This window comes from Sciurus carolinensis, chromosome 3 (assembly GCF_902686445.1).
Source record: "Sciurus carolinensis chromosome 3, mSciCar1.2, whole genome shotgun sequence".
NCBI lineage: Eukaryota > Metazoa > Chordata > Mammalia > Rodentia > Sciuridae > Sciurus > Sciurus carolinensis.
In genome coordinates, this window is record NC_062215.1 from 138,599,036 (window position 1) to 138,624,662 (window position 25,627).

The following is a 25,627-nucleotide window of genomic DNA, read 5'->3' on the forward strand; positions in this document are numbered from 1 at the left end:
GTATGTGGTTGGTCCCCCTCCCCCCGCCCGGGGTTCACCGAGCCTTGGTCCTCTGTGTAGTGGTATAGAGGTGGGAGGACGTTAAGCAGTTGAGCCTAGTAATGGAATATCACTGAGGCAACACTCCTCTGAAGAGATTAAGGTAGTTCTTATGGGAGCCCTTGATTAGTTTAAAAGAGTGACTATAAAATTAACAAGCCGGGCTCCACTCCTTCTTTTATCTTCCTGTCTTGCCTGATTACCTTTCACTCTTGCTAGTGCGCCTGCTATTATGATGCTTTTCTTCCAAGAGGCATGTAGCTGGGAACCCTCACCAGAGTTGGTGCCATGCTCTTTGGATTTTCAGCCTCTGAAACTGTGAGTGAAATAAACCTCTTTTCATTTTAAATACCCAGCCTACAATATTTTGTTATGGTAACAGGAAACAGACTATTATAGATGGCTAAGAGATATTTGGCATCAGAAATATAAACTGACCTTGGTTTTAAATATTTAGGAAATGACAAAATGAGAAGAAAAACATTTAAGTGTAATATTTATGTCTAATTATCATGCAGTATAATAATTCCGTATATAATAAAATGTGTTAAAACTTAAATGGTTAAAACCGAATTCTCTCTTGAGTTGTTTGATTGGAACAGTATACTCTCACATAATAAATAATGAGCTGCATAAATTGTGGCTCACACGGTATGAGCTCTTAACACAACCCCACAATATCAGAGGAAATGCTCACTGCAGTGTATCCTCTTGAATAAAAGGAAACTGTATTTTGGGATCCTCTTTCTCCCCCTTAGAGCTCACAGATACAGAATCCATGTGTTGAGTTCCTGACCCTAAACCCTAAGACTTGTTTCTGATAAAAATTTCTTGTTAGTCAGATGTGGTGGCCCACACTTGTAATCTCAACTACTCAGGAGACTGAGGAAGGGGGACCTCAAGTTGAGACCGACCTAAGAAATTTAGCCAAATAAAAAATAAAAGGACTGGATGTTGATCAGTGATCAAGTGTTTGCCTAGTATAATGAGGCCTTGGGTTTAATCCCTACCATCTCAAAAGAAAAAAAAATTCTTGCTAATAATCTTAATGGTATATTATAACTATATTTTGTTATATGTATTCCTAAAAAATTGAATTTTAAATTTTCCTAATATATTGAAATTATTGCATTTATAGATACTTCTATTCCTACTTTAAGTAACCCACCACACCTCAGTTTCTATTGAAGTCCACTACCCATGGCTCTTGCCAAGTCCTATATGTCATCTGAAGTCAAGCTCTATTTGGAGACTAATTTTTTTTTTTCTCCTGAGAAATATTCCTGAGAAAGTATCTTCTGTTTGGAAATGGTTCAGGACAATCCATATGGAAGAACAAGAGATGGATTTTATATTCTTCATTTCCCTCTAGTTTCATGGTTTTAAGGACACTAGAATTTCCTTCAACCTCCAACCTACCATATTCTGTTCCCATCCCTGCCCCAAATTAAATTATTCCTGTCAGAGAGATTGGAAAGATTCACTGAACTAAAAAGCAGTTCACCTGCACAGACTTTCCATTTGACCCCTATTTTATTTCTGGGTGTCATTTTCATTTCTCTCGCAGACCCTATTTATACACTCTACATCCTCTGATGTTTCTCTGGGGAAATTTACTCAGAATAAACCCACAAACGCAAATTTCCTCAAAAATAACTTAACAACTTAAGAAACAAGTCTTGACATTCCCTTTGGGCTGGAGCCTCATTTTTCTCAGAGCACCCATGTGAGAACTGAAATGACTTTTTGGTTGCAGTACAGTCTTCTCTATTCTCATCTGCTTGATCATTGCTATTAAGTATTTAGCCTACATTTTTATGGTTCAATCTTGGAAATGGCTTTTAGAGTTTCATGATTATTTCCTTAATTGTTTCCATTTTTCAGCTTTTACTCTGACATTAGCTACTGCACATTCTTTAAACTGCCCAAAAAGTAGGACCTGAATTGCATTACCAAATGGTACAATGGAAAATCCCTTTCTCTGGATTCTTAGGGAGCCACAGGAGAAACCTCAAGGATGCTGTCTCACCACAGAGCCGGCTAAGAAGCCGGAGACCTGAGCAAGTTCTCTACTTTGCTCACAACTTATCAGGGTGATATCTCATTAAAATCATCCTGCCTTTTGATTGTTTTGCCTCATTGTTTAGCATAGGACAAGTTACAAATCAAGTCTCATCTCCCTTTGCTTTCAGTTCTTCCCTTTTGCCAAATATTCCAAGCAGTTCCTCAGCTATTATCCTGTTTCTAGTGGTTTCCTGGATTCTCCAGGCCAGGATGGAACAATATATCTTTGTAAGAGATATATTGATATCAATCAGTGTGATCAATGGCACTTGATGAAAATCACCTAAACACCTGACAAAGGTACAGCACTGTTGTGTATTTCCATGTATCCCAATCCTTTCTGTTTTCCCCACCCCTTCTCCTCCCTTCCACCAGTCATTAGTAGTTAGGAATAGATTATATCATTTGGGGACAAAGGAGATAATTGCTGATTATCTAACTTTACCTTACTGTGTTATTGAGTTACAGTTTCACCTGAAACGGAGGAAGACCCTTTATTATTCTAAAGTTCTTGTTTCCCCAAAAATTCTTGCCTGAAATGTTGGAGTTGGTGGAATGGAAATAAACCAAGAATAATTTATTTTCTATCACAAATAGTAAAGCTAGTTTTCTAGTCAAAGAGGGGAACTATTAAGACTCACTCACAGCAACCCATTTATTACTTGGCTTTAAAATCACATGAGATGGTCTTTTAAAGATTTTTTAAAATGTTATGGTTTGCTTTTCAGATTGTGATTGTCATACACAAATAATGCAAGACTGAACAGAGTCAAACCTGGGGTGTGTGCAGGGCCAGTTCCAGAAAACAGGAGACATGTAGTGTTTTTATTCTGTTATCTAAGGGAGAGATTCATGGGGCAGCCAAGGGCAGTAATTATGGGTCCCTAGGCTTTACATAAAGCTAAAAGCAAAGTGCTCAAAGTTGAGAGTGGGAGATGAATACAATCCATTGGGGAAAATGGCAAGCTAACAGGCAACAAGTTGGAGAACAGTCACCAACGCCATTCAATGAACTCTTCCATGCTGTGTTTTCCTTGGCTGGAACTGTTTTTTACCTGGGTGGCCAGTCCTCATCGGCTCTTGGGTCTCAGATTCTTAAAGGTACTACCTAGCATCTGGCAGTAGATTGGTGCATCATAATCATCATCAATCAGTAATTCTTTTTCAACAGTGCTGATCAAGTCCTAATATGCCAAATATTCTGGGAACTAAATTCTTAGTTGGATTTGATAAATGTCTTTTCCTTTTAGAAGTTTGTTGAGATATTTTTCTGGAGTTGACACCCTTCCTGACTTCCTAAAGCTTATTTCACATAACATCCATGGCATATGTTGGAACAAAATTCATGCACAATGTACTGCATCCTACAAGCATAAGGATAGAATGGAAAGACGCTATTATATTTACCCACCACAATTGATTGATTGCTTTCTTATGGGTAGTGATAAGGGAGAATGCTTGGGAGAGAGAAGAGAGAGAAAAAGAGTTTCTTCTGTAACATCCAGTCTTTTCTGGGGGTGGGAGAAGAGAACACACACACCTGTTTCTAGGGGGCATTGTTTCCAACCTTATTATAAATAATGGAAAGAACATGAAGTCCCAAAAGAACTTTCACACTTTGTGGGAAGCTGTTCTTATTTAGCAGAATCAGACTAGGTTGAGCCATGTGAGGCAGAGGCCTGGCTTCCAGGAACTGTCGGGAAGTATGTGGTGCTATGTGGGAGTGATACCCTGTCTCCTTCTGGACTTTTCCCCCTAAGAGGATGGGTCCTCTAACTTCACCCTATTCTGTCCATCACAGAAGCAACTCCTCCCAGTCCTTGCCTCCTTTTACCCACATATTATAAATAAAGGAGAGTTGGGTGACTGTTGTTGTAAAGAGGCCAGAGCTGGTATGGCCAGACCCATCACACTCCATCTTTCATAAAAAGAGTGTTGGCTCTTGTGTGTTCATTGAATAGATAAATTTTTTGGGTAAGAGATAGAAAAACTGCTAACATCCTCCTCCAGCAGTTAACCGTTTCCTCCTCCATGTGGGACGTGGCAGAGAGGACCCCCACAACGCTTCATTCATTTTAACACTTCAGCCCTGTCCACCAAAGCCATTTTAAGAGAACCATTCAGGGGAACTGATAAAGGTCATCTATAAAAACCCCAAACTAACATCACACACAGTGAAAGACTGGCTTTTTCTCCTTGTCAAGAAGAAAACAAAGATGTCTGTTCTTACCACTTCTACTCAACACTGTACTGGAGACTCTAACAGGACAATTAAGCAATAAGAAAAAATAAAAGCATCCAGATTGGTGAAAAAAAAAAAGTAAAACTATCTTTATTTGTAGCTGACATGATCTTACATAGAGAAAATACTAAGAATCCATTTAAAAAACTACTAGGGGGTGGGGGGGAAGGGAAAAAATAACAGAATGAATCAAACAACATTGCCCTATGTAAATTTATGATTACACAAATGGTATGCTTTTACGCCATGTACAAACAGAGAAACAACATGTATCCCATTTGTTTACAATAAAAAATAAATAAATAAATAAAATAAATACTAGAATTAATTAACAAATTTAGAAACTTTACAGGACACAAGATCAGTATACAAATATCAATATACTTTTATATTCTAGCAGTGAACAATGTGAAAATGAAATGTAAAAACTTTCATTTAAAATAGCACCAAAAAGAATAAAATGGGAATAAATTTAACAAAATAAATGGAAGATTCATACACTCAGACTACAAAACACCATTGGAAAAAAAATTAAGATCAAAGTAAAGGAAAAGACACCCCATGTTCATGGATTGAGAGACCTAAAATCGTTAAGACAGTTGTAACCCCCAGATTGATCCACAGCTTGATTTTAAATAGGAATTTTAAAACTTACTACAAAGCTGCAGTAATCAAGACAATGTGGTAGTGGCATATTAGATCAACATATAGATAAATGGAATAGTATTGAGAATCAAGAAACAAACCCTCAGATTTGTGGTCAACTGATTTTCTACAAGGAAGTCAGTCCAGACAGTTCAGGGAGAAAGAGTGATCTTAACAAAGGGTGCTAAGACAACTAGGTATTTACATGCAAAAGAAAGAAGCTTGATCCTGTTCATGTATCTTATATAGTAATTACACAAATTAAAGACCTAAATATAAGAGCTAAAATTATAAAACTCTTGGAAGAAAATGTTAGAACAAATTTTTGTGGCCTTGGATTATGGGTATGACACAACACCAAATATAGGCAACAATAAAAATTGGACACCATCAACATTAAAAAAGTTTGTACTTTATTTCAAGAAAGTGAAGACAGGGCTGAAGCTGTAGCTCAGAGGCACGTGCTTGCCGAATATGCACAAGGCCCTGGGTTAAATCCTGAGCACTGAAAAGGAAAAAAACAAACAAAAAACCCATTAAGAAAGCGAAAAGACAAACCACAGAATGGGACAAAATATTTGTAAAACAAGTATCTGAAAAGGAACTGCATGTAAATATATAAAGACTTAACACTTTTTAATATATTTTATATATTAAATATATAATATATTTAATATATTTTAGTAACTATAAAAGAGAAATAACCCAGTTAAAAACTGGGCGAAGAACTTGAACAGATGTTTCTTGAAAGAACCGTCTTGAAATGGATAATAATCACGTGAAAAGATACTCAGGCATCATTACTTGTTAGAGAAATGCAAATCAAAACTGTTGAGGTACTATGTCACATCCACTAGAACGGCTATCATCAAAAAGATGGATGATAACAAATGTTGACAAGGATGTGGAGTAATTTGAAACCTCATTCCTCATTGGTAAGAATGTACCAACTTTGGAAACAGTATGGCAGTTCCTTGAAAAACTAAACATCGAGTTGCCATATAACCTAGTAGTATTAGTTCTAGCTAAACACCCAGGAGAACTGAAAACATATGTACACACAACACTTGTATACCAATGTTCATAGCAAAATAATTGGTAGTTAAAATGTGGAAACAATCTAAATGCTCACCAACTAATGAATAAATAAACATAATGTGGTATATCCATACAAAAGGATATGATCCACTCATAAAAAGGGTGAACATTGAAAGCAGTATGCTGAGTGAAAGGAGGCACATTCTATATGATTCCACTAATATAAATTTGCCCAGAACAGGCAACTCCATAGACAAAGAAAGTACATTAGTGGTTGCCAGTTGTTCCAAGGAGGAGGAATGGGGTATGACTGCTAATGAGTATGGGGTTTCTTTTTGGGGTGAAAATGTTCTGGAATTAATGCTGATAGTTGTACAACTTTGTGAGGATGCTAAAATCACTAAATTTCACATTTAGAAAGGGTGAACTTTTTTGTATGTGAATTGCATCTCAATAAATTATTATTATTATTATTATTTGTGTGTGTGTGTGTGTGTGTGGTGCTGGGGATTGAACCCAGGGCCTCATGCTTGCAAGGCAAGCACTCTACCAGCTGAGCTATCTCCCCAACCAAATAAATTATTATTTTAAAAAGTGAAAAAGAAGGAAGAAAAGAAAAAGTAACAGAGTCAACAGAAACTTATCTAAGATGGTTTAGGACACCATTGCCATACCTGGCTGCTTTAATGCTATCGGGTATTTGCATTAAATAGCTTGTGTTTGTGCTCTTTCTAGTTTTATTTCTTATTTTAATTTGAGGCTTCAGTGCAAGTTAGCAAGCCAAACTGATTTCTAAACATGGGTTTTTGACATGTCTGATTCCATGGCTAAGAGATCTGGATTCAGATAGGAAATCATGAACAAATTAATTTTAACCATAAAGTAACAAATAGTTGGTGTTGAGAGACCCAAATTCTTCTCTAATCCTTCTCTAATTATAGTGTTATTTCCTTGGTAAAACACAGTGATTGTCTTAGTCCATTTGGGCTGCTGTAACAAAAATACTATAGACTGGCTTAAACAACACATATTTATTTCTCAAAGTTCTAGAACTAAGAAGTCCAAGATCAAGGTACAGAAAGATTCAGTGTCTGGTAGGAACCCACCTCCTAGTTGACACATTGCTGTCTTCTCTGTGTCCTTACACAATGGAAACTGGTGAGAAAGCTCTCTGGGGCCTCTTTTATAAGGGCACTAATCCCACTCATAAGGGCTTAACCCTTGTTAGTTAATCATCTCCCAAAGACTTAACCTCCTGATACTATCACATTGGGGTTTAGGATGTTAACTTACGAATCTTGGGGTGGGCACATGCAGCCCATGGTAGTGACATATCAAACTGATGATAGGATCCCTTTAGTGCCAGGTTAATATCCTAGAAATATTCATGTAAAGTTGGAATGAATAATAAATGGAATAAAACACACAGAAATTTAAATGAACCCTGAGGAATGTCCTTTTATATTGCCATATTAAGAATGTTAAAAAAAAAAAAAGTTGTGCCTGTAGGTGTATAATGATTTGGTAGTTAGGCAGCACCCTCCTTTTGAATTGCTCACAATGCTTTATAGCATTTACTTCAGCAATTGTCACAACACCATTGTGGGTGGTAGGCATTGTGCTAACAGTGCAGTACAACTGCAGGTCAGACAACCAAGGGACACACAGTTATCACATGAGCAGTGGAGAGCCCAGGTAGGCGTGCAACCCAGATGGTCCATCTCATAATGCCTCATCTACATCTGACCAAAGTGGCTGCTTCTTACACTGATAACCTCTCTAACAAATAATAGTTTTGAGTTTCCATTATTCTGGATTTTCCAAGTGTGTCTGCCATATCTTAAACAGATGGTCAGTATCACACAATACGACTGTTTTTGATGGTAATAGGAATCACATGGCTTAACACTTCCTGAGAAAAACTGGATTAGATGTTGAAAATTGAACCCCAGCTTTTGAAAAAGTTTTGATTTCATTTCCAGAAATACTGAAAGCCTGAAAAGAGTATTTTGAAATAAATTAGTGTCTACATTTATTATGTCATACAATTTGAGAATTTTAAAAGAAACTATAAGACAAAAAAATACGACGTCCTTCAGAGAACAAAAATTGGCCAAGAGTACAGACTTTATCTATACAATATTTGGGGTCGCAGTTCCTTCAGTGTAAAATAAATGTTTGGACTAACCAATGTTGTATGCCCTGTCTACTAAATGCTTAATTTGGTGATTATGATATTTTCCTCGCTCCACTTGGGCAGGGACATGCATTGCAAGGACAATACTCATTTTTTAAAATAAATTTTTTTAACCAGTATATTCCCCCTACTTAGAACAGTGCCTGGCACACAGCATGTGCTCAGAAATATTTTTTGAATAAATGAATGTCATAATGTTTTGTTTTGTAAGATTTTATTCTTTGGCACACTAACAGTTCAAGTTAAATTTATCATAACAACCCCTCTCAGGAACATATTTGTTGGATTGGTAATGTGTATTTTTCCAGATTTCTTTAATTCCTAGTTTACTGACTGACCCAAAAGGATATTATGCTTTAAAGGTTTCCAAACACCTCTGGGGAGGGAATTCTACACGTGTTCACAGGTTTCTTAACTAAATTTAAAAAGTCTATATCTGCTGTACTTTTAGCATTTAACAAATAATAACATCCATATTACATCAACTCTTCACTGTTTATCTTCTAGAAGTTCTTTTTTATTTTATTTTATTTTATTTTATTTATATCTTTCCTGATTTTATTGCCCTCCTCTCCAGTAGTTATCAGTGCTGACTGTTCTCTTTAGCTCCAAGATTCCTCTAGAAGACTTAGAAGAGATGACCTGTTTGTCCTTGATTTTTGCTTCCAAGGTGCACCACCAAATAGGAACTTCTTAGAGAATGCATACGCTTTAGGGACATCTGTCTCTGTCTCTAACTTTAAAAAATAAAATAATAAAGTTATGTGTTTCCTTCACATATTTAAAAGCCAGAAATAGATTTAGACGTACATGTTTCAATCCGAATGCCAAGCTAATAAGCAGAGCGCAACAGACTGCGGGAGCAGGGCCGCGCCGCCCGCGCCCGAATAGCCGCCCGCGCCGGGCTTTTCCTCCGCCGCCTCCCGCTGCCTGCCCGCGGCCAGCAGCCCTCCCGATCCCCACCAGCTGCTCTCCTGGCAGCTGCGCACTCGCCTCTGGGTCGGCCGTGACGCCTCGTGTTTCTGGGTGTCGTTAAGATCGTAGAACCGCAACATTTTAGACCTGAGTGACTGGATGGATTGCCTCCTAGTACTCCGAATTTCTGCAGATTGTTCACCAGGTTTAGACTCTTAATGCTTCACCATCCCGCACGGCAGACAGTCTGCTCTGCTGGGTTATCTCGGGCGTATTTTGAGTCCTCTTGAAGCAGAGGTCAGTTCTAGATGCCCAGAGACAAGCCTAAGGGGGAACGCCCGCTATGGGTTAGTCTTGCTTCAAGTACAAAAATCTCCTAGACTAGTAATAATGTAGAACCTAACAGTATAACGTGCTTAAACTAGCAGTGCATGCGACACACGTTGTCTCCTAGCAAAGATACAATCCGTTCTGCTACTGTACTCCAGCCTGTTACATACACTGTTGAGTGAAGAGTAGTATCCCTTGGTCTAAATTGTGCCATCTGAATCTCTACCGGGAGATGGGAACTGAGAAATGCTCCTCTCAGTCTGTCCTGGTTTCTCTAACAAGAGAAGATATGCACTCCCCTGAGCTGTGGATTGGCAGTATTTGGAGTTGTGTGCCCTGGGGCAATGAAAACACATCTGCAGGTCTTGCAGGCAGTGAAAAAGGGAAAGAAAAATCTATAGAGAAAATATTGGAAGCAGAAAGAGCAAGGTTCCTGGCTTCCTGACTTATGCTTCTAGCTTCCCAGATTGGGCTGCTCCTACCCTGGTCTTAAGTTCCCTCCTTATGTGCAAAGAAAGTTCTTTCCTAAAACACTGACTCCACAAGTTTTCTGACCACATAGCATAGTCATAATTCTTTCATTGTATCCAAGAATTTGAACTACAATTAAGAACCAGAAGTAATCAGATAACAATATTCAAATAATGGAAGCTGTTTTTGGTCCATAATGGTGCACACATCATTGTCGATTGTACCTCTGACTCTGCTATCTCCTCAAAAAAACCCAAAAAACAAAAAAACCAATAATTCATCAAATACCTATGGGGTAGCTGCTATATCCTTTGTTAAATGCTATAGTTGAAGGTCAAGTGTTGAAGTCTTGAAAGTTCTTGCTTCCTAGAAGCTTTCAATCTCTTAGAAAAGCTACTCTAAAGAATTTAATGGTCTTTTACATTGCTCTCCATATAAACCTCAGTGTTGACTAAGAAATGAGAATATTATTTATTTAATATTTCAAGAAGCCAAGCATGACCATCAGCTACAAAAATCTGAAGAATTTTTAAGACATAATGGGCTTGCATTCTTTTGATGATGTTGGATGAGAGCTTCAGAGTTCTAGATGAGGAGGCAGCAGTGTCTTCTGACGCTTTCCTATTCAACCAGATGAAGCAGATTAGAAACCAGCTGACCTATCAAGCAACCTAACTTCTTTCTGCTAGTTGTGTGAAATAGGTCTTACAGGACATCGACTTCGAAATAATCATGTTGCATTTTTGACTAGGTTTTCTACTTTGACAATATAGCAAAGTCATTTTGATCCAGGAAACAAATCTTAGACAATGTCAGAGACCAGTTATATTATCAAGTGGCTTTATAAGATTCATGTACTGAAATATCTATATTAATATTTTACTAATATTGTATTGATTATATATCAAAGATCACAACCTATGTGTTTTAACATGAATTTGGAGTTCAGAATAGGGTTTATAAATAATCATATATATATTACATATAAAACTCCAGGTACTATATTTATAAACTTAAATTTAGTTTGAAAAAGTTCTGATGACAAAACTTATATAGAATAATAAATACATATCCACCATTCATATTAATAATACATTACTCATGTAATTAAAGGCCTACATACCCCATCCTGAAAACATCCCTTTGCATCTATATCATAGTAAAGAAAATCTTGAACTCTTCTCAAGCATTTATTTATCATATTACATGTGTATTTTGTGCTGTTGTGATCAAAATGCCTGACACAAACAACTTACAAGAAGAAAGATTTATTTTGGCTTAACGGTTTCAGTCCATGTCTTCCAGTTCCATTGCTGTGGGCTTGAGACAAGACAGAAGTCAAGGTAGAAGACTGGCAGAGGAATTATGTTCACCTCAGGCAGCTGGAAAGCAGAGAGAAAGTGAGTCCTTGGGGGCATACCCTTGACCACTCCTTTTAACTAGGCCTTACCCCATATAGTTTCTACCATCTCTCAATAGTTCATTCATATTATTAATTCAAAGAGTGGATTAAATCACTGGTGAAGTTAAGAGCCCTCTTGATGCAATCATTTCCTAAAAGCCCCACCTTTGTACACTGTGCCACTGGTGACCAAGCCTTCCACATGAGTCTTTGGGGAATACTTCATATCCAAACCATAGTGTATTTACAATGTATGTTTGCCAAATTATTAAAGCATATTCAATTCTGCTATAGAAAATAAGAGAAATAAATACATAGGGAGAAAAAATGAAAGTAAGAATCCAAGCAAGTAGCATACAGGACAAGCCAAATTTGTAAAATATGTTAAAGGAGAACAAGTTAGTAACTTGTGAGACATGTTAGACATATGTAGAGTGGAATATTTGTGTAAGGAACATAATTAGAATGAAATGGTGAAAGCAAGGAACACCTAATAGTCATGATACACTAAATATACACGAGGCCCTGAATCATCAAATTTTCATGACATACTGAAGATACTTAAGGCATAGAAAGTATTTGCTATTTTCAAGGTCTTAATTTGGCCAGCCATTGGTTCCTCACACAAGGAATGAATCTTCTGTACAAGAAGTGTAAATAAAACCCATGGTTGCTCATGAGGCTAATTGTTAAGCTCCAGCTATCAGTCAGGTGCACTTGCTCCCAAGACTGTAGAGCAAGCATGTGTTTGATCCAAGCACCTTCTGCCTGTTGGGCTACTTTGCTTAAATCTCAATTCTGGTCCTTGTGAGCATATGCTCAATAAGGTAGGCTGATGTGGAGGGAGGAAAGGAGAGTTGGGTGGTGAGATGGGACCAAGGATTCATGTAGGGTCATTTTTCCATCCTGCCAATACCAGATCTTAAATGGGTTAACCTACCCCCATAACAAGTCATGTGATTTATCTTGTTTTGGTCCATGAGCCTTTCTGTTCTGTGATCTCTTGAATAACTTGCCTGTTAGTATGCTTACAGGCTACCATTGCAGTAAGGTAGCTCCTACCTTTTATAAGTTTTTAATCCACATGTGTAAATATATTCTATACCTTCATCAGCAAGTTGATTTTTTAAATTAAGATATTTGTGAGATTTTTTTTCCATGGTAGATAACATAGATCTACTTTGTTCATTTTCACAATTATATTCACTTACATTTCTCAATTTATTAATAAATTTGGTTGCTTTAATATAGATTGCTCTGGATTTTTTACTGAGCAATCAATGTTCCTGTGAATATTTTTGTATATATCTCCTTGGGCACAGGTGAGAGAGCTTCCTGGAGAATATATCTATGACTGCAGTCTGAGCCAAAGAGTATGTACAAATTGCACTCCAAAGTGTTTGCACCAATTTATACTCTTACCAGGAGTTTGAGTTCCAATGTCTTTATCTTAGCCAATGCTTTGTTGTCAGTTTTTAAGATTTTTGCTGATGTGATGAATAGATGCAGATGCACTTTGCTCACATAGAAGTAGTAATTGTGGCAAGTGAAAAAAAAATCTTAGGGCATATCTTTAGTACTTTATGAAGAAAAAATGTGCAAATTTATGTCAGATTTTTGGACTTTTTCATTCTCTATTTAAGTCCTAATAAGGTTTCCCCTTTCTATTTCCAACACTAGAGGAAAATCACTAGAGGAAAAACAATTCTGCAACAAAATTTGTCATACTTTTTCATAGGGATTAGGGTTTGGAAAAATACCATGTTGGATGCTTTATGTCGAAGAAATATCCTCTGATTATACTGAGACACAAGAAAAATAATTCAGCTGCATCTACGCAAATCAATCATCACTAAGAACATGTCATAATGATAATGATGGTGGGTCAATAGTAGAACTGCTATTACTCACAGGCTGAGAATGCACTTGTTTTAAAAATTCTAGAAAGTTGCTCCCTGTCCCAGAATATCTAACCTAGAGACTTGTTCCTTGCTTAAATTTGGCCATTAGAAGTTAATGTGCTGAGGTTAAAAAAAAATGTTCATATTTAAGAAAACTCCAAGAGAAAATACATCTCTAAGAATACATTTAGTACTTAAAAGTCAGTAGTACCTTATTCATCTCATCTTTTTCAAAAGCACAAAAAGAATGGACACACACCTGCCATTACTAACAGGGTGTAAGATAAAGACCATCCTCAACTTCATTCTTTCCCTTTAACCTGCACATTTTTACAGGCAAATCTCTGTTTATAACATCTTGGTTTTATCTTTTGGAACACTAAAATCCTAACAATATTCTTATGATGTGACCTAGGAAGTCGGCTGGCTTCAGATCCCTTAAGGTAACTGCTTTAAAAAATGCAGATTCCTGAGTTCTAGTATAGGCCTACTCAATCAGTAGTCTGAGAATGAAGCCATAGAATCTTCAATTTCAACAGACAACCCAGCTTGATGTGTTCTTAGTTTTTTTCTAACATTGAGAAGTATAGCATACAAGAGGTACAGAAAACATAAATGTGCAATTCAGTGCATTATTACAAAGTGAACAACCATATTACTATGGCCCAGAACAAGAAGGGAAGCCTTGCTAGCATGTCAGAAAGTTTCCCTTCCACTCACCTCCCTCTCTCTTCCTTAACATTGCTCTGGTGTCCGATGCTCCCAGCATGCTTTTTTTCACTGAAGATGAGAACTTGAGCAACAGTATAAAGTTCACATTGCTTAGCATGTCAGATGAGGGCCCTGAATAATTTGGTCTGTGCAACCTCATCTTCTGCCCTCTTCACATCTCATTTTCAAGTCATTTAGGACCAGTCAAGTTTCACTTTGCAATTATTTCCTTAATTCACTGCTCATGCTGTTTCACTGCCTTCGTGCTTTTGTACTTGCTGAGCAGTGCATACACCTGTCTTTCTATTAAATCTACCCTTCAAGAGCTGTTTAATTGCAGCTCTCTTGTAAGACCTTATGATATTCACCCCACTGCTCCATCCAACACAGAACCATTTCTTTCTTTCTTCCTTTCTCTTCTTTTCTTCCTTTCTTCCTTTCTTTTTTCTTTTTCTCTTTTTAAGGAATATCATTAATGTGTGCAACTGCTCATTTATGTGTCTATTTCCTTTTCCAGATCAGAAATTGGGACGGGTAATTTTTTTTTCTGTTTTAATTCTCTGGTGCATGCGTACAGGCTTAGTGTGTCTCCCTGAGCTAGTGCTTAATTGTTGAACTAGTGAAATCTCCAGGTAGAAATGTCTTTGGAAAAGAATCACACTACAATCCTAACACCTCCAGGTATATTTGGATCAGATCATGTTCTTCCTTATCAGGAAACAAACTTAAGACATCAGGAGCACACTAGGTGCCTGTAGAAAGAGGTGAAAGCAAGTGAAGGAAGAGGGATGGGACACTGCAGAAGGTGGATGAGGGAGCTAGTGATGTTGCCCAGAGCTCTGCCAAAGCCCTGCAGACAGAAGCAGTGGGAGTGCTCCAGGCAGCAATGAGCCCTCCCTCCTTGCCCAGAGGACTCCCAGTTGTCAGATGACTGTGCTGTGTAGAAAGCATGGACTATTCTAGCTTTTTAAAAAATCTTTTCTTGCCTGTAATTGTCTTCATTGGCTGCATCTGCTTCTCTGAGTGTCCATTCTTGCCTGAGAAATGCCACCTTGTAAGTCAGTAACCTGCCTATTTCTTTGACCCTAGCATCAAAACTCCTACCCATCCATAGTATGTGTGAGTAGGAGAGGAAGGCGATAATGAGCCACACAGAGGGCCCTTTTGTAACTGCCTGGGTGCTCAGAGGATCTGATCATAAGCATCTGGGCAGCTAGCCACAGGAAACTTTGAAGCAGTGTCGACAGTCCTTGATGCAAATGAACTCACTTTTGGGCAGACTGAGAGGTTGGAAAGACAGAAACAGGGGAAAAGGCTTGAAATTCATTAAAGTCCAAAAGGATGCCATAAACACTATAATACAGAAAAATCGTCAATAAATTCAAACCCTTTCTATTGTGAAAGTCTGAAAGAGAAAATCATTGGTGGTTTGATTCCTGGGATGTGGGGAGGTGGCTTTGGGTCTGGAGATGATCAAGGTTGGTCTGGAGTCAGCACTCTTGGAAGATGGCTGTATTTGTGAAATGAATGCTAAACCTGCAAACTGCAGTTTTGAAGAGAATGGGCTCCTCTGTCCTCCCCTAAAGAAACACAGTGGCCCATGGACAGGTTCTGCTTTCTGTAGCCAAACAGGGCAAGAAACAGAGGCATCAGAGCCTACCTAAAGGCCAATTCTGTCACTGGGTATGGACACCCAGTGAACATCAATTTATGAACTATAATAGCCCTGGGAGTGCATAGGTTCCTGGAGTAGGACACTCAAGAAGGAGATACAAGCAGACACACGCTTCAGTGATGAATCAGGGGAAAAAAAAGACTAGTTATGGCATCAGATTAAAGTAGTTCAAGCAAGATATACACATATGTATGTATATGACACATGGTAGACTCTTTAAGACATGTAGTTATTGAATGGATAAAGAAACTGTGGCATATATATACAATGGAATATTACTCCGCAATGAAGAATGATAAAATTATGGCATTTGCAGGCAAATGGATGAAATTGGAGAATATCATGCTAAGTAAGATAAGCCAATCTCAAAAAACTAAAGGACGAATGATCTCGCTGATAAGCAGATGAAGACATATAATGGGGGGTGGGAGGGGTTAGCGTTAGGTTTAGGGTTAGGGATAAGGAGTGTGGTAAGAATGAAGGAAAGAAGGACTGTATAGAGGGAAAAGAGGGGTGGGAGGGGTGGGGGGGAAGGGAAAAATAATGAATCAAACATCATTGTCCTATGTAAACGTATGATTACACAAATGGTATGCCTCGACTCCATGTACAAATAGAGGAACAACATGTATCCCATTTGTATACAATAATAATTAAAAAAAAAAAAAGACGTAGTTATATAGGGTTGATTACATACTAGGTGGTCAACACATACTTATTGGGTAAGCTTCTGATTTTGTTGTCCTCTTCAATATTCAATATTGTGGATATAGTACAATTTTTAAAAACATTTTAGTTATATATGGACACAATTAATAAAATGATTTTATTAATTATACATGATGTTGAGGATAGAACCTAGTGCCTCACATGTGCTAGGCAAGCACTCTACAACTAAACTATAACCCCAACCCCAGTTTTGTTTTCATTTTTAACTCATTGTAAACTGCTTTTAAAGCAGGATCTTTGTGAAAGGTAGCATTTAAAGTTTCCCAATTTTTGAAAGTAATGCATATTTATTAAAATTTTGAAAAACTGAAAAAATATAAAGAAAATAAAAATGATCTATAATGTTATCACTCAGAGAAAACTACTGCTAACATTTGGTAAATTTCCCTATTTATTTAGGTAGAGATATTATAGATTTTTCGTCTATTTTAGTTTTACCTATAATATTGAGTATTTAACATAATATCATTACATATTAATTGAATATTTTCTACCATATAGATGTGATATAACTGGTTTAACCAATTATTTTGAATGTTTCATGTTTTAATTTTATAACTAATGTTGTGGAAGATATTCTCTTTAATGTTTATAAATTTGGTATAATATCCTAGAAGTGAATGTTGGATCAAATCCTATGAACACTTGGTTTGATTTGCCAAATTGTTGTTCTAAAGGTTTGTTACTTTTTATCAGCAGTTAAAAGCCCCTAACCTTACCAACACCAAGATGATCTGTAACACTGTCTTTAATGAATATATTTTCCAGTTGGAAAAAACCTCTTTTTGCCATTTTGAGAGATTGATATTACAGTAGGAAATGAAGTAATACAATAAAAGATAGAAAATGAAGAAGTCTGAGTCCTTAAAAGTTTTTACTACTACATATTGTTGTCAATCCTGGGCAAGTGGGAGTCATGGTGTATAAACTGGATAAGCACAACAGTATAATTCAAATGGTAATCATATAACTTCATGATGATATGTGAACATAATCATGTTTGATATTCCTTTATTTCAGTGGTTTAAGATCTCTTATTGTAGAATATGTGTATTGTCCTTTCAAAGTGCTCCTAGTCAGTATTGAGTAATTCGTTGTGACATTTAAATATTTGGTTGTACTTACTGCCTAATATTCTACATTTCTGCTCTTCATATTAGCAGTGTTCAGTATAAATTCATAACCTACAAAAGTCCTCCAGATTAGATGACTTCTAAGATCCTATGTAGTCCCCCCAAAGTCTATAATAGACTATTTTCCCCCTCATAAGTATTTGTGGTTCATCCTGGGAATCTACCATTTCATTTGTTGCTTTTTCTTCTTCTAACAAGGACTGCAATATAAGTTCAAAATTATCAATTTACATATAGAATACTGGAAACTAAACTAGTTGTATATCGAATTTCTGCAAAGTATTTAAACATACTTTGAAAATAAAAAGGTTGAACTAGGTGAACTTTATAATCCTTCATATCCTAAAATTCTATAGCATCTGTAATAAAATGCAATGCATAACAATTTGCTTGACTTTTTTAGAAGAGCAGCTATTTTTAAAGTCACTGCTCTTGAAATAATTATTATATATTCCAATTAGTTTATCTCTAAAAAACTTGTTTTTATCTCCATATATTTAAAAGATATTAAAATTTTCATACACTAAAGATCTATTTAATCTGCAATACAATTTCAAAGTTCAAATTTCATAATACAAAATGAGGGAAATTTTAATTATATTTCTGGTAATATGAATATTTTTCATGACTCAGTTAATTGTAGGGCCACCACCACACAGAGTGGAAAATTTGTTAAGTACAGAATTGTTCTAAGGCAAGAAAAAAAGAATGTGATGATAGAATTATATTGTATTTCAGAGCTTGTAGATCCTAAGCCATAATGTTATTCTTTCTTTCCTCTAAGAACCTTTTAAATCTGTTATGCTTTCTTTTGTTTTGAATCACTGAAGCACTTTAAAGCAAGGAATCTTTGTGAAGTAATAAATTAATGTGCCTTCAGTGAACTTTTCACTCAAATGTCAGAACCACTACTTTCTACATTTTTCTTTCTTATTAACTCTTCAGTTTCACTATGTGGAAATTTTTTTTAAAGAAATTATTTTTTGCAAATGTATTAATCATATATATACATACATATATTTTCTTTCTTTCTTTCTTTTTTTTGGTACTGTGGATTGAACTCAGAAGTGCTTACCTGATGAGTCACATTCCCAGTCCTTTTTAATATTTAGTATTAATCAATGCTTTCATAATAAATAATAAAATCTCCTCTGTAATCTCATATTTTGAAAATCCAATCCCAAACCAATGGACCACATAAATCAATCAATAAATCTAAATGATATTCTGAAACAATTAAAAAAAAACCCAAAATATTTTATTTAGAGACAGTCTCACTGAGTTGCTTAGGGCCTTGTTAAGTTGCTGAGGCTGACTTTGAACTTGCAATCCTCCTGTCTCAGTCTCCTGAGCTGCTGGGATTACAGGCATGCACCACTGCACCAGGTGACTCATTAAAATATTTTTAATGATAATTCTTAAAAAATTCTGTTAAATATGTGTTCACTGAATTCGAGAGCATAAGACGTAATATAGATCTTCTTCCCAAAGGATTTACACTATATTTAAGAAGTTGAACACTAATGAAGCAACTACAGATGCATAAATTACTGTGGGCTTCCTTATGGCACAAAAGAGTACAATAGGAGTAAGGAAAACAACATATTGAGGGACATGGTGGCCAGGGAAGGTGCAGCTGGATCTTCAAAGACAGGATAAAGATATGAGGTAGTGTTTCTGAAACATCCAGAACTGACATTTTTTGGACCTATTGGCATAATAGCTGACACATGGCCTTTGGGACAGAATACTTGGTCTTGTACTCTCGCTCTCCCCTGTGATTCTGACAGTATTTCAGTAGCTCTCATTTCAGTTTCCTGACAGCCATAAGAGATGATGATGTGGGTAACATTATGTGCTCCACAGCACTGTAGCAACGATCAAATGAGTTAACACTTATACACTGCACAGAGTGGTCCTCAATAAATGTTAGTTATTATTTTCTTGCACCACCTAAATAATATTTACTTATAATTCTTATTTTAAATGAACAGATGTTGTATTTATTATGTACAACATGATGTTTTTAAGTATGTTTACATTGTGTAATGAGCAAATCTAGCTAATTGACACATGCATTACCTCACAGTTATCGTTTTTGATCTACTCAGCATTTTTCAAGAATACATTATATTGTTAATTATAATCATCAAGTTGTACAAACTTGATCTTAAACTACAAAATAAAGGAATATCAAACTTATTCCTCCTAACTGAAGATGTATATTGTTTGACCAACATTTTTTTAACTCCTCAACCCCCAACCATCCCAGTCTCTGTTAACCACTATTCTACTCTCCATTTCTCTAAGATCAACTCTTTTAGATTCCACATGAGCAGATCATGTGATATTTGTCATTCTGTGCCTGGGTTATTTCACTTCATGTTCTACAGGTTCATCGATGTTTTTGCAAATGACAGGATTTTGATCTTTTTAAGGGTTGAAGAGTATTCTGTTGTATATGTACATATCACATTTTTTTATCCATCCATTCATCCACTGGACATTTAAGTGCTGCAATAAACATGAGAGTGCAGATATCTCTTTGACATATTGATTTCATTTCCTTCAAATATATACCCAGTAGTGGAATTGCTAGATCATATGGTTGTTATATTTATAATTTTTTGAAAAACTTTTATAGTGTTTTTCATAATGCCTATACTAATTTACAGTCCCACCTTAGTACTTTTCTTTTAAACATTCATGTTCATTTTACTTAAATAAGCCTATTAAAATAATTTCGATATCATTATTTTAAATAGGTAATTAATCCACTTGCTTCAATAGAAGAAAACCATAAAAACAAATACAAAGAAAACAATGGTGTTAAGTTCTAGCCATATACTGAAGCTCTGAGCAGAAGCCTGTCCTCCCTGTTTAAAAAAAAGAATTATTCAGTGCATGTTACAGGGATTAGAGACATACTGGCACCAACTAGCTTTCTTCCTTTAGAAGGACTGAAACAGAACTTGCAAGGGAATAACTTGCTCAGTATGTAATTTAGTGCTATTTAATGCCACCATCCATTTCCATCTTGAATCATCTTAGCATGCTTCCCATGTTTTGGGAGGGCTATTAGAAGATAAAAGGAAGAAACACTGTTCATTTACTATCGACCAGTCTTGCTTTTAAGGGTGTGTTATATGCACTGATTGCCTATTTTCAGTGGCACACATTACATTATATTCTCTTATCGATTTCAACTCCCATTTAAAAGGTCTAGAAAAATATTATTCTTTTACTCCAATTTTTATATTCAAGAGAAAAAATTTGGTTTTCTGAAAGGATAAATAAAATCAGATTTGGTTGTACACCAGGACACATTCCACTGTATTGGTTAAAATTAGAAACAAAGCTGTAAAACAGGCTTCTCTTAAGTCCCTATCTATACGGTAAAAATAAAACCTAACATAACAACCTGGAAAAAGGCCTTCCAATGTTTAAAAAAGTGTTTTCAAAATTTAAAACTGTACTAGTAATATTCATTTAAGCCATCAGAAGGAACTCTGTAATACCCTTGCCTTTGTAGATATTGAATTAAGCCTGGGATGATATTTCTAAATGGTGTTCCTAGGAATAAACATACATTAATAACGGATAAGAAATAATTTGATATATTCCTTAGGCCACTTTTCAAGTGATGTTAAAGTTTAAAACTTGGTATATGTCTTAACCCTTTGTAAATTATTAAAAAAAGAAATCTGTGCCTGATATGTAAAGTGAATTATTAGTAATATTCTAAAAGCAACACCTCAATTTACATACTATTCTATTCTCAGTACTTTATTGGAAATGTTATATGTTTAATAAGAAGTAGATGTACCACACATTTTAGAGACTTCTATTAGGAAATATAATTCATATCAAGAACAACAACAAAATACATAAACTCCATTTGCTAATCAGTTCATGTTGTCCATTTTGTTCAGTAATTCAACAAATATTTATTAAGTAACTACTATGTGTCAACTACTGCTCTAGACACTGGAGATACAGCAATGAATAAAACACCACAATAGGCAAAAACACCTACCCTGTTAGAAATTACATTCCAGTGTCTTTTATGTTTTTATTGAAATGTAGTGTGAAATGTGTATGTTTCCATTTTTAAGAAAATTTATTTTATTGTGATTTCAATTTAAAGGAGTTTTAGGAGAACATCATTATCTTATTCCTCAATTAAAATTAGTATTATATGAAAAAAGCAATAAAAGCAGTAAAAGGAAACAGAACATTTTCCTATGCCTTTTACACTTCTTTTTGTCTTCTTTGTCTTTGCTATTTTATAGAAAAGCCCTGGAACCAGAGAACCATTATATGTCTTTCTGTTCAAGGACCCAACCTTAAACCTACATTTAACTGGAACTCAACAAGTTGTACTGGATAAATGAATAACTTATATAGGTATTTATGGTAACATAAAATCAGGAATAACCAAAACCATTGCATAAATGTTTAACAAAAGATACCCAAATGGTCTGAGTAAGAACTATTTCGCCTGTCCAGGATTGCTTCCAAGAAAATTCTAAAACACTAAAACCTTTTTATCAGAGGCCTTTAGAAAATCAGGCCCTGTAATGTAATTGTTACCTTACAGAATGAATTTGAACCTTTTCCATTTCCTTTAACAAATCACTAGGCCTGGGAGTGGGGAAGATTGTGTGTTGGAGTGGGGAAGGTGGTGTTTAGGAATGAGATGGGTGACAACAAGTGGCAAGGTGAAAATAAAAATTGGGGCTTCATCTGAATTGTCTCATATGCTTCAATACTTTGGAGCAATCATGTTGACTAGTGTTGTCACACAGACATACAGAACTGGATGCCTAAAAGCTTCAAATTTTATATTTTCTTCATTTTCCTTCCTCCCACCAACTCCCCCAGCACCACAGGGCATTTAAGCAAGCAAAGTGGGCCCAAAATGCCATTCTTAATGTGGGAAGAATACACTATCTAAATGTGCCCAGAAAACAAACAAGGAAAGATTTCAGTGTTGAACTGTAGAAACAACCAGTTGCAAGTCAGAGGAAAGAGTAAATGCCCCAACACATTTCCTTTTCAGCATCAAGTTCAGCCAGACATATTCAAGGCCAGGAAGAGGATTTAATGTCATTACTTCCAACTCTTGAAACAATTCCAGTGGAAGGCTCAAAAGTGCAGGTAAGACCACTCATTTCATGACCCATAAATCACTGATTGTACGTACATCTTTATGGAAGAAAGGTCTTTTTCTCTAGCTGTTCAGAATCAACAATGTTTGCAAATCATCAGGATTCCAGAGAGGAATTACAAGAATTTTGCAGATTTCATTGCCTGAACATTCATTAACCTCTACCTTTCCCAAGCAGCTGAGAAATTGCCTACCCTTTATTGTATCATAAAAACCTAAGTTAACTTTCTCTTTAGGATTTACAACAGCAAAAAACATAACAAAACAAAGCAAAACCAAAACCTCTCACAATTATAAAAGCAAAAAGAAATGTTTAGCAGTGATTTCTTCAGTTGAAGAATTTGAGAAAGCAAGCAGGCTTACTAATTTGAAATAATTCAACCACTCCAGACATCCTGTCACTAACGTGAAGAAATTTAACTTTAATGAGGTATATTCCATTATGACATTACTCATTCTTATTTTTGCAAGTTTGAAAAAAAAAAAAAAAAAAAACAGGTTCAGTGCTTTAATAAGGTCTTTTTCTTCCAGTACTGTCATCATCCTATCCATCGCTGCAACAAAATGATGTGGTTTGAAGAATTTCCATCTCAAAGAATGCCTTGTATCCCCATCAGCAAAGTAGGCACACTCTGGGAGACCAGCCAGGATGTGGGAAATGCCTCCTATATAAAACTGGATTCTTAATATGTAATTTGAAAATGGATTCTACCTGTATTGCAGTTGTCTTGTATTAACTAGTGCTCTCTATTCTTCAAGAATATATTAAAACCTGAAATCTTTCATTTTTTCATTCTTCCACAAGAAAAAAAAAATAAAGGAAAACCAGATTTTAAAAGTATTCTAAATATTTAAGCAATAGCTTAAGCACATCTTTGGAGGTGCTTTAGTATTTTCTTTGGCTAAATAAGTTTATACAAAACAAACTCAAAAATTCTGTATTGTGCCTTGGGAGCTCTATTTTGACACACTCCAAGACAAGACAGTAGTCAAAGCAGTACCTCTGGTTAGGTGGTTCCCTTTCCTCCCCTCCCCCATCTCTCCCAACGGTGATGGAGAGAGGGCAAGAAAGGCGAGGCAGATATTCTGTCTGAACGGCGGGTTCTTCCAGCTCCGCGCACCTGCCGCCCCTCCTCCTCCATTCGGTCGCAGCCAACTTCCCGCGGAACACCCAGGCCCACTGCCTCACCTGGCCCACCTGTCAAGCCCATCGCCGCCGCCAGCCTGCGGGGGGCGGGGCGAGCCAGGCGCCCAGATGTGTGGGCGGGGCGCGCTATTTTATTTTGTATTTTAAGTCTGCCTCCTGACTTGGATGTTGGATTTGGCGGGGTGTGCTCTTTGAAATACTATATTGGGAATCTCACACTTAAAAAATAATTTTTTTAAAAAGAATCGCAAACCTTCCGCTCCACTCCGCAGCTTGAGCAGGCCCGAGGCGCGTCCCCTCCTCGCCGCCCCCGTCCCCCTCCATCTCCACAACTCCCCCCTCCCGCCACTGCCCGGAGCGGGACTCGCGGGAGCCGCCCCCTCCCTGGCGCCCACTTGGTTCCTCCCAGCTGCCCTGTGAATGGGCCGCCCTCCGGATTCTGCGGAGGGGGGCGGCGGGAAGAGGCCGAGTCCCGGCCCCGGCGGCCGTCGCCCCCGCCCCCGCCCCGCGGCAGCCCACGCCTGGATCTGCGTCACTCGGCCGCGCGTGGGCGGGAGCCGGAGCGGCGAATGTAGCAAGAGCGGAATCTCCCAATGTGACAGTGCGCGGGGGGTGGAGGCGGCGGCGGAGGCGGGCGGGGGAGGGGGAGGGTGCAGCGCGCGCGGGGAGGGCGGGGGAGGCGCCGCCGCCGCCGCCGCCCGCGCGTTTGAGCCCGGAGGAGCCGCCGCCACCGCCACCGCGGCGGAGCGAGCGCCGTCGGGGCGGGCGGGCAGCAGCGGCGGGCCGGAGTTGGGGGGGAGCAGGGAGAGCGCGCCCACCACCTTCCCTTCCCCCCTCGATGGGAGCGGGGGCGTCCCGGCCGCCGCTGCCGCCTGAGGGAGAGCCGGGGGCCGCCTCTTCGGAGTTGGGGCTGAGCAGTCCACGGGGGAGAGCGCGCCAAGACTGCTGCAGCTGCGGGCCAAGTACGTACCCCAGCCGACGTCCGCAACTCGGGTCGGCCGGGTGCGGGACGCGTTCGCGCTGTGCGGCCGCAGGGCGGGCATCCTGGGGAGCGGGCCCTGCGCGTTCGCCTCCGGAAGGAGAGGGCGGCCTCGGCTTGAGTGGGCGATCCCAAGGATGGCGGTGCACGGGCGCGGGGTGGGCGAGCGCGGCTGCAGCCCCGACTGGTGCGTTTTCCCACCGAGGCGAGAAAGCTGGGGCGCCTGTCCACTCTCCTAACCGGGCCGAGGTCGTAGCGCGGCGCCCTCGGGCATCGTGGGCCGGTGTGGGGTGGTGGCGTTGTAGGTGCGCGCGCCGGCCCCAGAGTTTCAAGCCGTCTTCCCTGGGGGGCAAACTCTTTGTTTACTTTACAAAAGTGCTGCACTTACAGTCTTTTTCCCTTGGGTATCCCCTTCTTCCGAATGTAGTTTTCTTTTTAAAAGAGGAAGGAGAGTTTTGTTTGGAATTGGCTTTCAGAAACTTGGCACCGAGGTGCAGGCAGTGGAGAGACTCAGTGTGCCCCTAATGCCGAGTAAGGGATCTGCAAACATGCTGGATGGAGAGGGGTGCAGAGGTGTGTGACCTTATCGAGGAGAAACATTGAAGTACTACTATCAGATATTTGTGACCTGCAATATCGGGGTTCATAAGCTATGAAACGACACTTAATGTAATATGCCTAAATTGCAGGATCTTGTAGAAAAGGATAGTCGGATTTAGAATATGCATATGTGGATTGTGCAGACCAAGTTTTGCAGTAGGTGATTTGGAGTAATACTAGTTTTGCATATACTTACCCTAGTTCCCTAAGATTCTAGAGGCTTGGGAAATTTGGGGGGT

General features: G+C 38.0%; 1 protein-coding gene and 1 long non-coding RNA gene across 6 annotated transcripts in view; one reads left to right on the plus strand and one right to left on the minus strand.

Moving 5' to 3' along the window:
- Positions 1-9,219: 9,219 nt before the first annotated feature.
- LOC124979766 (uncharacterized) lies at positions 9,220-23,842 on the minus strand. Its single transcript, XR_007107687.1, has 4 exons — positions 23,664-23,842; positions 11,198-11,323; positions 10,230-10,562; positions 9,220-9,464 (listed from the first exon to the last, which is right to left on the minus strand). It is a non-coding gene; the product is annotated as an uncharacterized LOC124979766 (long non-coding RNA).
- Positions 23,843-24,479: 637 nt separating this feature from the next.
- Nab1 (NGFI-A binding protein 1) overlaps positions 24,480-25,627 on the plus strand; it is a 41,573-nt gene continuing 40,425 nt past the window's right edge. For all 5 annotated transcript variants that reach the window (XM_047544432.1, XM_047544431.1, XM_047544430.1 and 2 more), the window contains exon 1: positions 24,480-24,771. The gene's annotated coding sequence lies outside the window, so the exon portion shown is untranslated. The remainder of the gene's footprint in view (positions 24,772-25,627) is intronic.